Here is a 14011-nt window from a genome sequence, read left to right on the forward strand (position 1 = left end):
TGCAGATCTTTAGTTATTTAACAATAGGTAGCTGCTTACCTTTTTAGAAGCCCGGGCAGTTTGTGAAACACACGGTTCGATGAAAGAGGTGACCAAATGGGCCGGACATTTACCCAGCGAAGTCCCTTCTACCAGATCACGTCGGGGTCACCAATTGTCAAAGTCGCGTCAATTCAAATCTGGTATTAGGAACAAAAGAGGTCAACACGACTTCTAAGATATACTAGTTATTTTAATTAATGCAAAAACCTTCAATGGTAAATATGATGTTTCGTATATACGGGCTCTCTGAGATACCTCGCAGGGCACCCCAGAGAACTAAGAACATTGTTTCAGATTCAATACTCAAATACTCCGACAGAGGGAGTTTCCTACCTCTCTGCTGACCAATTAGAGTAGAGACTTGAGCGTGGTTTAAACTTACTCAGCCAATCCGTTGATGCATCTCTGTTACCAGGCATATGTCCATATCATAACACCCTGTCATAGTGAGAAGAGCCAGCTCCCTTAGACACCATTCCTATGTCCAAGGAAGGCTCACAGATCACAAAGAACCAGTATATTCCAGCATCTGGAGATACAAATCCCTATCTCCCTTTACCCCCTAAAACAGCTCTTCACATCAATCACAGCCTGCCAGGTGTCACAGCCTACATTAGCCCAATCAAGAATGCATTCTTTCTAAGTTAGTCATCCCATCAATTTAGGAGAATAATAAATCCCCAATAATGTAAATGTATAATTTATATCAATTTGTTTGTAATTGTTATTTGAACATCACACATAAGATGCAGTGTTTTTTGGTGAATATTTGTTGTGCATTTTGTTGTAGAGAATTCCAGCTAATACTAGCTAGCAACTTACTGTGTCTGGTGGGGGGTTTGTATATTTTGTACAGTGCGTGAGCGCAGAGTTGGATGGTGAGCCGTGCATTGCATGACGTGCAATTTTGTGCTGTTCCTATCAGAATAAAGCTCCATGACTGGTGTTACAATATGGAGTACGTGTTGATGATTGTACACAACGCAAGAAGAGTACTGTTACAGTGGTGCCGTGACCGTTCTTCTGGATCGGATCATCCTTCGCTGGATTTCCATCTCAGAACTTCGCCGTGGTTGCCGTTGAAGAATCAGATAAGACGTTGCTGGTGCAGTTGATGGCTGTATCGCATTTCGCCACTGCAACGTTTTACTATCGAAATTGATGATTTCTCTGGTTGAGACTTTCTCTTCACGGATAAAGGATATAACTTTTGTGTTACTTGTTTATTTGCAATTCTAACATATCTGATATAAGTAGGGTGAGTTTTACCAGAGTACTAGATATAGGTTCGATTTTGACGTGAGGTAAAATATATATATATTTACATTTTTGTTAGTGTGTTGATTTCCAATTGTTAAGATGGAAGGTGTTGGGAGACGTAGGGGTTTCCTGACATTTAATCTGTCACCATCTGTTGGTAGGGGTTCAGCCAAAATTCCAGTTGCTTCTACACCTATGCCTAAACTGGAGGGTTTTGGGAGTTTTGATGATAGTTTACCCATGGAAACGCCCAAGGATGTGTATGAAAGAGTTTTGCCTAATGCAGGGAGTGGGGAGGTCTCCATGGATTTCATAGCAGACATAGGACAGCAGATTGGTCATTCCATTGGGGAGAGCATTACCTCCTGTTTGGAGTCAAAGGCAATTGTTGGACATGTTGGTGACAATGTTATGGGAAATGCATGCAGCTCTAGGGGTATGGATGTGTCAGGCCTGAACCTGGTATTGAAGTCTGATATCAGGGAACCGGTGTACTTTCGGGGGGATGGCTCTGAAAAGTGCACAGTGCATGAGCGGGAGGATATGGTCATGGTTTACATGCGTAAGAGGGGCGTATCTGTGATGGACCAAGCAGATAAGGTTATGGGTAGGCTTATGGGAAGGGCCCGTGATGATGTTAAAGTGGGCATACGCAGCAATCCCTCCGTTGATTTATCCAAAGGCCCGAGTCCCATCTTTGACATACTGAAACAACATTTTAGTGACACTGCTTTTTCAAGCATGCCCCTCGCTGACTTTTATGCCACATTACCTCTGACTGATGAACAACCATTCGACTATTGGCTCAGACTGAACAGGGCTATGGAGGTTGCTGAAGATTGTCTAAAGAGACAGAAAAAAAGTGTTGAAGACCCATCTCGTGAGCTCACAGTCATGTTCATCAGACATTGCCCTAACGCCGAACTGTCGCTTATCTTTAAGTGCAAACCATTACAGCAGTGGACCGCTGCAGATGTTCATGAGAGGTTGGATGAATACAGGAGGGAGCAGAGGTACTCTCACTTATCTAAGGTGACCCCAGCCATCGCAACAATGAAGCAGGAAGTTGGTGCTGTCATGCCAATCACCATGCCTGCTGTGAGGCCCCACATGGAAGTACCTAATGCGTTGCCTTCTCCAGCCCAGACTATTCAGGGCTCAGCTGAGCCGATGGAACGTATCCTTGCAATGCTGGAGCGTGTGCTGGAGCAGAGGCCACAACAGTCTGACCGTAAGTTCCAACAAAGAGAATAGGAGCAAATTGAAGTCTAATGGGCCATGTAATGTGTGCGGGGATGCTGGACATGATACTTACTTTCACTGCAGGGCCAATCACCTCTGCTTTCTTTGTCATGTAGCTGGCCACACACGCTCTCAGTGCCCAAAGGGCACAGCTCTGAGCACAGCTGGTGGAGTCCCTACAGTAATCACTGCTCAGCTCCCGGGAAACTAGTAGGCCTGCATGTAGAAGGGGAGAGTGTTGGGCCTTTTGTAGAGTCCCCATCGGTGAGAGCTGTTGATTTGGAGTCTGTATATAAAAGTGTTTGTGACTAAATGGAGATTAAGAGTATCATAATGCAGAACACACAGAGACTTTTCCCATATGATGATTTATTCTATGCCAAGGTGTTAATAGGAGGAGAAGTAGAAGTGAGAGCTATGCTTGACAGTGGGTCCATGGCTTGTACCTTGAGCTCTAGGGTCTTACCTGAACTGTTGCATGCAGGAGTGTTGAAAAGTCCATAATTGAGTCCTACAGAGGTAGTCTTGGTTGGTTGTGGTGGGTTGAAGACGAGGCCTTCGGGAGTATGTGAGCTGGAGATGGAGGTGTACGGCTGTAGAGTTGCCGTGCCTATACTGGTGGTTGAAGGCCAGAGTGATGACCTCATCTTGGGCAGCAATCTCCTAAAGCACTTGATTCGCCACCTGAAGACTAATGGAGATCTCTGGAAGAGAGTTTATACTCCTGTGTGTGATGGGGGTGAGGAGAGCAAGCTAATCAACATGATGGCTAATGTGGAGAGATGGAGAGACAGTGAAGTACCTGACAAAGTTGGAACTGTGAGACTAAAAGGGGATGGGACTCTAGAGCCTATGCAGGAGCACGTAGTCTGGGGCAGACTACGAAACACTCAGAATCTATCAGTGGGCAGTGCTGTACTCATTGAGCCCAGCAGTTCAATGTCAACACCAAGGTCAATCCTGGTATGGAGGACAGTAGCTCTATTGCGGGGGGATGGGTGGCTCCCTGTTAGCGTGGTAAACCCTTCAGAAGACCGTGACATTGAGATGAAATGCCACTCTAGCCGATGTCTTTCCTTGCATGGCTCTAGAGGACTTTGACTGTTCGTGTGTGAATGATGATTCATCATCAGCTTTTCAGCAGCAAGTGCAGAGAACGGCTGATATACTCACTGACTGCCAAGATGACTTGACACTGACTGATGACGGTTCCAGCCAACTTCACGATACTGACGGACCTGACAGTTCAAGCAGTCCTGAGGTCTTACGTGACAGTCCTGAGGTTTGACTGATATTGATGTCGACTCCTGTCAAGTGTCTCCTGCTGGTAAGAAGAAACTCATCCAGCTCATAGCTGAGTATCAGTCCATTTTTTCCAGGCACAAGTTGGATTGTGGAAAAGCTTCTGGATGTCTTCACTGCATTCAACTGAGTGATGATAAAATCTTTCGGATGCCCTACCGACGCCTTTCACCAAATCATTATGAGAAGCTCAAGCAAGCATTGAATGAGATGGAAGAACGTGAAATCATAAGGAAGTCTAGTAGTGAGTTCGCCTCTCCCCTTGTCCTTGTATGGAAGAAATCTGGAGACCTGAGACTCTGTACTGATTTTCGTTTGCTCAGTGCTCGCACTATCAAGGACGCACACCCAATCCCTCACCAGGCTGATGCGCTGGCTGCTTTAGGTGGAAATGCCTTTTTCTCGACAATGGACCTTACCTCTGGCTACTACAATGTGTAAGTGCATGAGGATGACTGGAGATTCACAGCTTTTACGTCGCCATTTGGATTGTACGAATACAATCGTATGCCACAGGGGTTATGTAATAGTCCTGCAACCTTTATGAGGATGATGCTAAACATCTTTGGGGATCAGAACTTTCTTAGCCTGCTGTGTTACCTTGACGATGTCTTGGTCTACGCGCCCACTGAAGATCTGGCTATACAGCGCCTGGAAATGGTTTTTGAGCGTCTCAAGGCTCACAACCTGAAGTTGGCGCCTAAAAAGTGTAACTTTCTGCAGAGGTCTGTGAAGTTTCTGGGGCATATCATTAGTTTGGATGGTGTAGCTACAGACCCTGAGAAGGTGAGGGCCATTACAGGAGTAACAGAAGCTGATCTGATGGAAGATGGCACTGACATTCCATCTCAGAAGAAATTGAGGTCATTCCTTGGGATGGTGGTATATTATCAACAATTCATTGAAGGTTGCTCGACCATCGCAAAGCCTCTCTTTGGATTGACTACTGGACACAAGACTCCACGCTGGAAAAAGAAGCGACGCTCACCTGTCAGGAAGTTGACGGCTGCCGACTGGACAACAGAATGCAGACAGGCCTTATTCCAGCTAAAGCAAGCCTTACTGGACCAGGTTTTGTTGGCCCACCCCAACTTCGACAAACCCTTTCTACTCTCGGTGGATGCGTCCAGCAACTGCTTAGGTGCTGTGCTGTCCCAGGTGCAGGAACAGGGAGCTACAGCGAGACCTATAGCCTTCGCAAGCAAGTCCCTCAGTTATGCGCAGTCGAGGTATCCTGCGCACCGGCTCGAGTTCTTTGCCATGAAATGGGTTATCTGTGACAAGTTCCACCACTGGCTACGGGGACAGCAGTTCACGGTATGGACGGATAAAAGTCCCTTGGCATACATTCTGACCAAAGCAAAGCTTGATGCTTGTGAACAGAGATGGGTCGCCAAGCTGGCACCGTACGAGTTTGACATCAAGTACGTCCCTGGAAAAATAAATGTTGTTGAGATGCTTTGAGCAGAGAGCCCTTCGTAAGTCCCAGTGCACTCCATCACCTGACAAGGGTCCCGTACGAGACCTTACTAGCTGAAGCAAACGCTGTGCGCACAGACAGAGTGCAAGATGTGTTTTGCTGGTCCAGCCACCCCTTTGACAAAGCCTCTGACTCCAACGAAGTGGTCATTAACTGTCAGGCTACAGTTGACCCCCCCATCTGGTGCTTTATCAAGACATGAAGTTGCAGCTGTTCTTCATTCACACACGTGCTGGGTGGGTGAAGTGGGCTCACATGCACTACTGTTGCCACAGCTTCCACAGGCTGTTATGCCATCAGAGCAGACCGATGTCGATGTTCTGCCACACGACCTACTGATGAGTAAGCAGCGTGAGGACAACGTGATCAGCAGAGTGATCTTCTTTGTGGAGAGGGGGAGAAGACCATCCCGGAGAGAGCGTGCCCATGAGAGTGTTGAGGTTTTGTGTCTTCTCAGAAGTTGGGACAAGTTGACCATGAAGATGGGTGTACTGTATCGTGTTTCGAAGAATGTGGTTACAAAGAGGAAGATGTATCTGTATGTGGTTCCAGCCTCCATGAAAGCAATGGTGTTGAAGGGTGTCCATGATGAAGCTGGCCACCAGGGCCAACAGAACAGTCTACCTGACAAGACAGAGGTTCTTCTGGCATGGCCTGGAGAGGGAAGTAAAAGCATATGTGAACTGCTGCAGGAGATGCGTTGTGAGCAAGACTCCTGATCCGGAAGCAAGAGCTCCTCTTGAGAACATAATAACAACTGAGCCTCTTGAACTAGTGTGCATAGACGTTTGGTCTGCAGAAGATTCTTCAAACAGGTCCTTGGATGTGCTCGTTGTTACTGACCACTTCACCAAATTGGCTCATGCCTTCTTGTGCCCGAACCAGTCTGCTAAATCAGTAGCTCATCAGTTGTGGAACAACTATTTCTGTGTCTACGGGATACCTCGCCGTATACACTCAGACCAGGGAGCCAACTTTGAGAGTGCTTTAATAGCCAAACTGTTGAGTGTTGCAGGTGTTCAGAAGTCTCACACCACGCCGTACCATCCGATGGGGAACGGGTCCTGTGAAAGGATGAATAGGACGTTGGGAAACATGATCCGGGCCCTGCCGACGAGAGCAAAGCACAGATGGCCTCAGGCGCTGAAGTCCCTCACGTTTGCGTACAATTGTACCATCCACGAGACCACAGGCTTTGCCCCTTTCCTGCTAATGTTTGGGAGGACGTCAAGACTGCCTGTTGACATAGTCTTTGGCTCTGTCATAGCGAACCCAGAAGTTGTCGACTTTGATCAATTCGTTCAGTCTTTGAGGAGAGATCTGAAAGAAGCCATGAATACAGCACAGGCATCGGCAGCGAAGCAGTTGAAGAGGCATGCTGACCTTTATGACAGAGTCAGAGGAGCACCAGTGGAGATTGGGGATCGAGTGTTGCTGGCTAACAAGGGGGAGCGAGGAAAGCGGAAGCTCGCTGACCGTTGGGAGGATACTGTCTACCTTGTCACTGGATTGAATGCTGACAGTCACACTTTTAAGATTCAGAACAGCTCCACTGGACAGGAGAAGACGGTACATCGCAACCTGATAATGCCAGTCAACTTTCTTCCTCTTCCCCATGCTGCCGTTGATGAGGGAACAGACATGTCTGGATTAACAGAGTCTGAGGACATGAATGACAGCTTTGTGGTCTCAGCTGCCATGGACACTGCAGTGGATGATGATGCTGAGTACAGAACAAGAGTGTGGGTGTCAGAGTTGCCTTCTGAAGGAATAGGTGACACAAGCCTGGAGGGTGATGTGCGATCCTTGGAAGCTCAGGATATTCCACCTTTGGATTCTGTGGAAGATATACTGCAGCTGGAAGGTCTGCCTCCATCAGAGAGTCTTCAAGAATCTGACCGAGACCGTAACAGTGTAGTGAGTGAGATAATTGACCAGTCTGCTTACTATATCCGTACTGACCTACCAAACTCGGACCATTCCTTACCTGATCAGTTACGCACTGACTGTGTTGACAGACCCACTATTGCAACAGTACACAACACTGTTACCCCTTATGCAGTTGAAGGTACTCTGGGTCGTATTAGGTCAAGGGCAGGAAGAATATTTAAACCAGTGTCTAGACTGATTGAGATTATGAATCAGCAGAAAGTTAGCTCTTGAAGGTTAGTATGTGAATGGTATTGACACCTTTTATTTGTTTTGTTTTTACACTATTATGACCATGATTAGAGGTTGCAGGATGGTAATGTGACGGATATGATAAAGTCTCTTATGGTTGTTTATTTTATTACTTGGATGTTTTAAAGTCACTGAGTGTACTTAACATGTAACAGGCATGTTTACCTATGAGGGCTAAGGGGATTGATCAACCGCTTTTCACTCTAATTCTCAAGGAGAATGGTCTAATGACTGGAATATTTAGTGACTGTTTTAAAGCAGGGTCTGCATCCTCGATATACACAGCTTTACCTTTTAGTTTTCTATATTAGGTAGTATAAAAATATATCTATAAAAAAAAATTCTCTCTCTGAATTATTCTGTACATATGTTGAGTGTTTCTGTACCTGGTATGTTTGCACAGTGCCGTTTTTGTATTTTTATTATTTTTCTTTGCAAGTGGAGTGTAACAGGGTTATATTGGTGATTCCCCTTGACACTTTATTGTTAAGTCAATGGGTTTGTGGTTTTGTCTTGCCTTCACCTACTCAACATGGCATCTTATTGGCTGGTTGGCGTAGCTTGCTTACGAGGGAGGATGTTTCAGTTAGAATCGTCCCAGTGAACAAGCACCAAACCAGCGGTAAGTTGTTGGTTGCAAAGCACTGTATGTCAAAAGTGATTTTTATACTCCCAAGTGATGATGTATGATAAATGTTATTCGAACATCACACATAAGAGGCAGTGTTTTTTGGTGAATATTTGTTGTGCATTTTGTTGTAGAGAATTCCAGCTAATACTAGCTAGCAACTTACTGTGTCTGGTGGGGGGTTTGTATATTTTGTACAGTGCGTGAGTGCAGAGTTGGATGGTGAGCTGTGCATTGCATGATGTGCAATTTTGTGCTGTTCCAATCAGGTACATTGTTAAAGATATTATATTGTAATTGTCTTATTTTGGTAACTACATGCCCAGTGAACAAGCACCAAACCAGCGTGCGTGAGTGCAGAGTTGGATAGTGAGCCGTGCATTGCATGACGTGCAATTTTGTGCTGTTCCTATCAGAATAAAGCTCCATGACTGGTGTTACAAGATGGAGTTCGTGTTGATGATTGATTGTACACAACGCAAGAAGAGTACTGTTACACATGGACAGAGTCGATCTGATCCTAGATCAGCACTCCTACTCTGATGGCGAATTCTCTCTCTCTGATCATCCTTTCTATAATTTCAGATTGACCCCCTGGTCTATGATTAGTAGATGTGGGTGAGTGGACGTACAGATCTGGGACTAGCTTAAAAACAGCAGCTCAACTATTGGCAAGGATTTATTTGACATCCAATCACCATGAGCGATGCTTTATTCTGCATTCAACACTTCTATTGTGGTCTCCCCTCAATCTATTACAGGAGAGGTGAGCACCTATCAGATCCCCCTGATTCTGACCATCACTGAGGACAGGAAGTAGTCAGCCAAGTTCATCACCATGCAACGCTCTACTGATCGAGGTAGAATATGCTTTGAGTAACAACTGACTGACTGAGAGGCAGGCAGACACACACACTCACATTTGATTTGACCTTTCTCAATTAAATTAAATGTTATCATGGTCAGAAGACTTACAATAGAGAATGATTATATTCCCTCAGGGGACAGTACCAGACATTGTAAGGGGGCTGTTGTCACGATCGTTGACACATGATGAAGCGGACCAAGGCGCAGCGTTGAAGGTGAACATATTATTTATTTAGAATGATCACACGATCAAAACGATAACGTGACGTCTACGGTATAACACAAACCAAATCAGAACAAGATCCCACAAAGAATAGCTGAAAACAGCCTACCTAAGTATGGCTCCCAATCAGAGACAACGAGCAACAGCTGCCTCTGATTGGGAACCACCCTGACCAACATAGATCTATATGATCTAGAACAAAACCCAAAACATAGAAAACACAACATAGAAGCTACCCCGAGAAACTAAACATAGAAAATCCACACCCTGGCTCAACATTTCAGAGTCCCCAGAGCCAGGGCGTGACAGTACCCCCCCCAAAGGCGCGGACTCCGACCGCGCCAACAGAACACCACAGGGGAGGGACCGGGTGGGCACTCCGCCTTGGCGGCGGATCCGGCTCTGGGCATGATCCCCACTCCCTCTCTAACCCCCCACAGTACCCCTGGTCCGGTCTGGCCCTGCTGGCCGGAGCTGGACTGACCACTGGTGGAGCGGATTGCTCTAGCTCCGACGTGAAGCATCTGACCGGTGCCGGACCAGCCACCGGTGGAACAGGCACGGGCCGTGCCGGACTGACGACGCACACCACTGGCTTGGTGTGGGGAGCAGGAGCGGGCCGAGCCGGGCTGTCGAAGCGCACCCCTGACTTGGTGCGGGGAGCAGGAACGGGCCGAGCCGGGCTGACGAAGCGCACCACTGACTTGGTGCGGGGAGCAGGAACGGGCCGGACCGTACTGGGAACACACACCACTGGCCCTACGTGGGGATCAGGAACAGGCCGGACCGGACTGGCAACACATGCCAGTACCTCTCGCCGTGCCTCTACAACCTCCTTCCCCCTGGTGACCAGTGACTCCCGTAACCTGGCGTCCTCCTGCTGCCCCGTCGTCCACGGCGTTAGCCCCCCCCTAAAAAATGTATGGCCTTCACTCCTACCCGTGGCCAAGGCCTCCATCCCTCTTGCCAGACTCGCACTCATCTCCTCTCACGTCCATCCTCTCTCCTCGTCACGCTGCTTGATCCAGTCAAGGTGGGATCTTCTGTCACGATCGTTGACACATGATGAAGCGGACCAAGGCGCAGCGTTGAAGGTGAACATATTATTTATTTAGAATGATCACACGATCAAAACAACAACGATAACGTGACGTCTACGGTATAACACAAACCAAATCAGAACAAGATCCCACAAAGAATAGCTGAAAACAGCCTACCTAAGTATGGCTCCCAATCAGAGACAACGAGCAACAGCTGCCTCTGATTGGGAACCACCCTGACCAACATAGATCTATATGATCTAGAACAAAACCCAAAACATAGAAAACACAACATAGAAGCTACCCCGAGAAACTAAACATAGAAAATCCACACCCTGGCTCAACATTTCAGAGTCCCCAGAGCCAGGGCGTGACAGCTGTTGCATGTTTGGAATAAATTATTTTCTATATTAGTTCATCTAATCCTGACCTGACAGTTTGGCTTTCAACTAATCTATTTTGTTTTCCAACCCCCAGGAGACCATGAGAAGGGAGTGGGTCACCTGACCAACACCATTGCTGTGTGTGGTTAACTCCAGCAGACCTCTTCCTGTCTTTTAGAAACGGGACACTGTCCGCCAGGTGAGGATGCTCTCCCATGGAAGGGCTGTTGTGGCACCAAAATGCCTGAAAGTTGCCTGGGAGTGCTGATCTAGGATCAGGTCAACTGTCCATATAACACTAGTATTCATTATGATCTTTAGTCAATTCTTAGTCTGGATTGTTCTCTTGGGTCAAAGTGGACTTTGTACATTCATTAAATATGATTAGTACTGTAAAACCATATGTAGCTAGCTAGCACAGTAATAGTACCTAATATAGGATCCTTGTATCAGCGTTAATTCGTCAGGGCATGGACTCTACAAGGTGTCGAAAGTGTTCCACAGCGATGCTGGCCCATGTTGACTCCAATGATTACCACAGTTGTGTCAAGTTGGCTGGATGTCCTTTGGGTGGTGGACCATTCTTTATACACACGGGAAACTGTTGAACATGAAAAACCCAGCAGTGGTGCTGTTCTTGACACAAACCGGTGCACCTGGCACCTACTACCATACCCCGTTCAAAGGCACTTAAATATTTTCTTACACATTCACCCTCTGAATGGCACACATTCTCAATTCTCTCAAGGCTTAAAAATCCTTCTTTAACATGTCATCTCCCCTTCATCTACATTGACAGAAGTGGATTTAACAAGTGACATCAATAAGGGATCATAGCTTTCACCTGGTCAGTCTATGACATGGAAAGAGCAGGTGTTCCTAATGTTTTTTTACACTTACTGTAGTTTATTGATCCTGAACCACAATGTGTCTAAAAAAGGTAGTAAAGAATAATTTGATAATCAAACATAGAATATTATTACACTGAACAATATGGTATTGCGTAATATAACATTTTAATAAAAGGCAATTGCGCAATAATGACTGACAGCAATACAAAGTAATCATTAAACATATCAGGAGCACTCGGTCCTAGAGCAAAAAAAATTAACTGCTGTTATCAATATTATCCATGTTAGTCGCTGAGAAAAGTTTGTGTAATCAAAAATATAGAAATGCAAAATCACAATGATAAAGAGAAGTGTAAAAAAATATTTTTATTTTTTCTATTTAACCTTTATTTAAACAGGTAAGCCAGTTGAGAGCAAGTTCTCATGTATAACTGCGACCTTGCCAAGATAAAGCAAAGCTGTAAATATACTGTAGATTACTATCATAACAAGGACAGATCATTCAAATACAGCATTCACTCAAAAGTTGAAGTTCATGGTCTGGAAAACTTCTAGATGTGGTAGCAATATGATTGTTAAGAGAACAGAGGTGTAAGGCCTAGCTTTGGTTTTGGTGCCATAGCTCTTCAGTCCATGTTCTGTGGTGGTTCTCTTCAGTCCAGGTTCTGTGTTGGTTTTCGCCAGTTTTCATAATCAGAGGACTGAGTCTTTTTGAGGGGCTGTGTCACTGGGGGAGTCCCTCACACTCTGAAAGAAGACACACTGAATGAACACTTTACACACCACTATATCTAACATGTTTGCAGACACACACAATCTACATTACAAGAGACTTACTGCCAGAGTGTCGTAGTCAGGTGACCTGGTCCTCATGTTCAGACCTGTGTACGTGTCACTGTTAGGGTCAGGATGGACACAGAGGTAACAGTGAAAATAGTATGAAAGCGACTGTCATGACACAGTCAATTAATGCCGGCTGGTGTGAAGTTGGAGTTGATACTCAGGGTGTAATAAGAAAAGAAAATGTAGTGATGTAAATTAATGTGACCAGGTGTGGTTGTTTAACTGATATAATCACCCGTGTGTCTTCTGTGGCATCACTTCCTCCTGTGGATCTCCTGTAAAGAGGGACAGAGTGAGTTCTGCTCTCTACTGACCTTTAGGGGTTGATATGTTACAAATACAATACATGTAAATTAAATGCTGACCTCTTCAGAGTGCAGCAGATGGTGACTAGAAGAGCTCCAGCAGTCAGGACAGCCCCCACCACAGGAACCCAGGGAAACACTGCTGCAGGATCATTAATACATGTTAGAAAATACTTCTCTCAAATCAATGTATATACCATCATGCAATACTTACATGAAACATGAATACGGACATGGTTGGAAGTCTCTCTCCTTATAATGTTGAGAGCTTCACAGTAGTATTCTCCACTGTCCTCAGAGCTGATGTTAGGAGTTTAAAGAACTCAACTCAATACAAGAGCACACACCATACAAGTGAAGTTTAAAACTGTCATTTATTTACAAATACTCACAAATGAGTCTCTTCAGGAGAGTGGAGATTCTCGTATACCTATGCAGTACAGGAGTATCTAACTGCATCCTCTCCGCTGACTGGGTCTAGGAACAGGTAGTTATTTTGGTTGTTTACGAGTTGTCCATTCTTGTACCAGATGTAGGTGGGGTTGGGGTTGTCAGTCAGAGTACAGGTGGTTCTACAGGTCAGTAACACTGCCTTTCCTTCTGTCACCGTGGCAGAAGACACCTTCACCTGCAGACCTGCGATTAAAAACATACCGTATTACATTAGTTGACGTCAATTCTAATCATATGAAGCAAAACATTCATTATATTCAGTGCATTCGGAAAGTATTCAGACCCATTGACTTTTTCCACATTTTGTTTACATAACAGCATTATTCCAAAATTGATTAAATTGTTTTCCCCCCTCATCAATCTACACACAATACCCCATAATGACAAAGTAAAAACATATTTATAGACATTTTTGAATATTTATACATAAAAAACAGATATCACATTTACATAAGTATTCAGACCTTTTACTCAGTACTTTGTTGAAGCACCTTTGGCAGCGATTACAGCATTGCGTCTTCTTAGGGAAGACGCTACAAGCTTGGCACACCTGTATTTGGGGAGTTTCTCCCATTCTTCTCTACAGATCCTCTCAAGCTCTGTCAGGTTGTATGGGGAGCGTCGCTGCACAGCTATTTTCAGGTCTCTCCAGAGATGTTCAAGTCCGGGCTCTAGCTGGGCCACTCAAGGACATTCAGAGACCTGTCCCAAAGCCACTGCTGTGTTGTCTTGGCTGTGTGCTTAGGGTCGTTGTCCTGTTGGAAGGTGAACCTTCGCCCTATTCTGAGATCCTGAGCGCTCTGGAGCAGGTTTTCATCAAGGATCTCTCTGTACTTTTCTCTGTTAATCTTTCCCTTGATCCTGACTAGTCTCCCAGTCCCTGCAGCTTAAGAACATCCCCACAGCATGAT

General features: G+C 45.5%; 1 long non-coding RNA gene and 1 pseudogene across 1 annotated transcript; both read right to left on the minus strand.

Annotated features, from left to right (window-relative positions):
- The window catches only part of LOC121555877, a 90779-nt pseudogene that overhangs the window by 48757 nt on the left and 28011 nt on the right, over positions 1 to 14011 (minus strand).
- Positions 11848 to 13340, minus strand: LOC121555870. Its single transcript, XR_005998010.2, has 5 exons — positions 13040 to 13340; positions 12708 to 12789; positions 12578 to 12617; positions 12337 to 12394; positions 11848 to 12246 (listed from the first exon to the last, which is right to left on the minus strand). It is a non-coding gene; the product is annotated as an uncharacterized LOC121555870 (long non-coding RNA).

Source organism: Coregonus clupeaformis, unplaced genomic scaffold (genome assembly GCF_020615455.1).
Source record: "Coregonus clupeaformis isolate EN_2021a unplaced genomic scaffold, ASM2061545v1 scaf0083, whole genome shotgun sequence".
Lineage (NCBI taxonomy): Eukaryota > Metazoa > Chordata > Actinopteri > Salmoniformes > Salmonidae > Coregonus > Coregonus clupeaformis.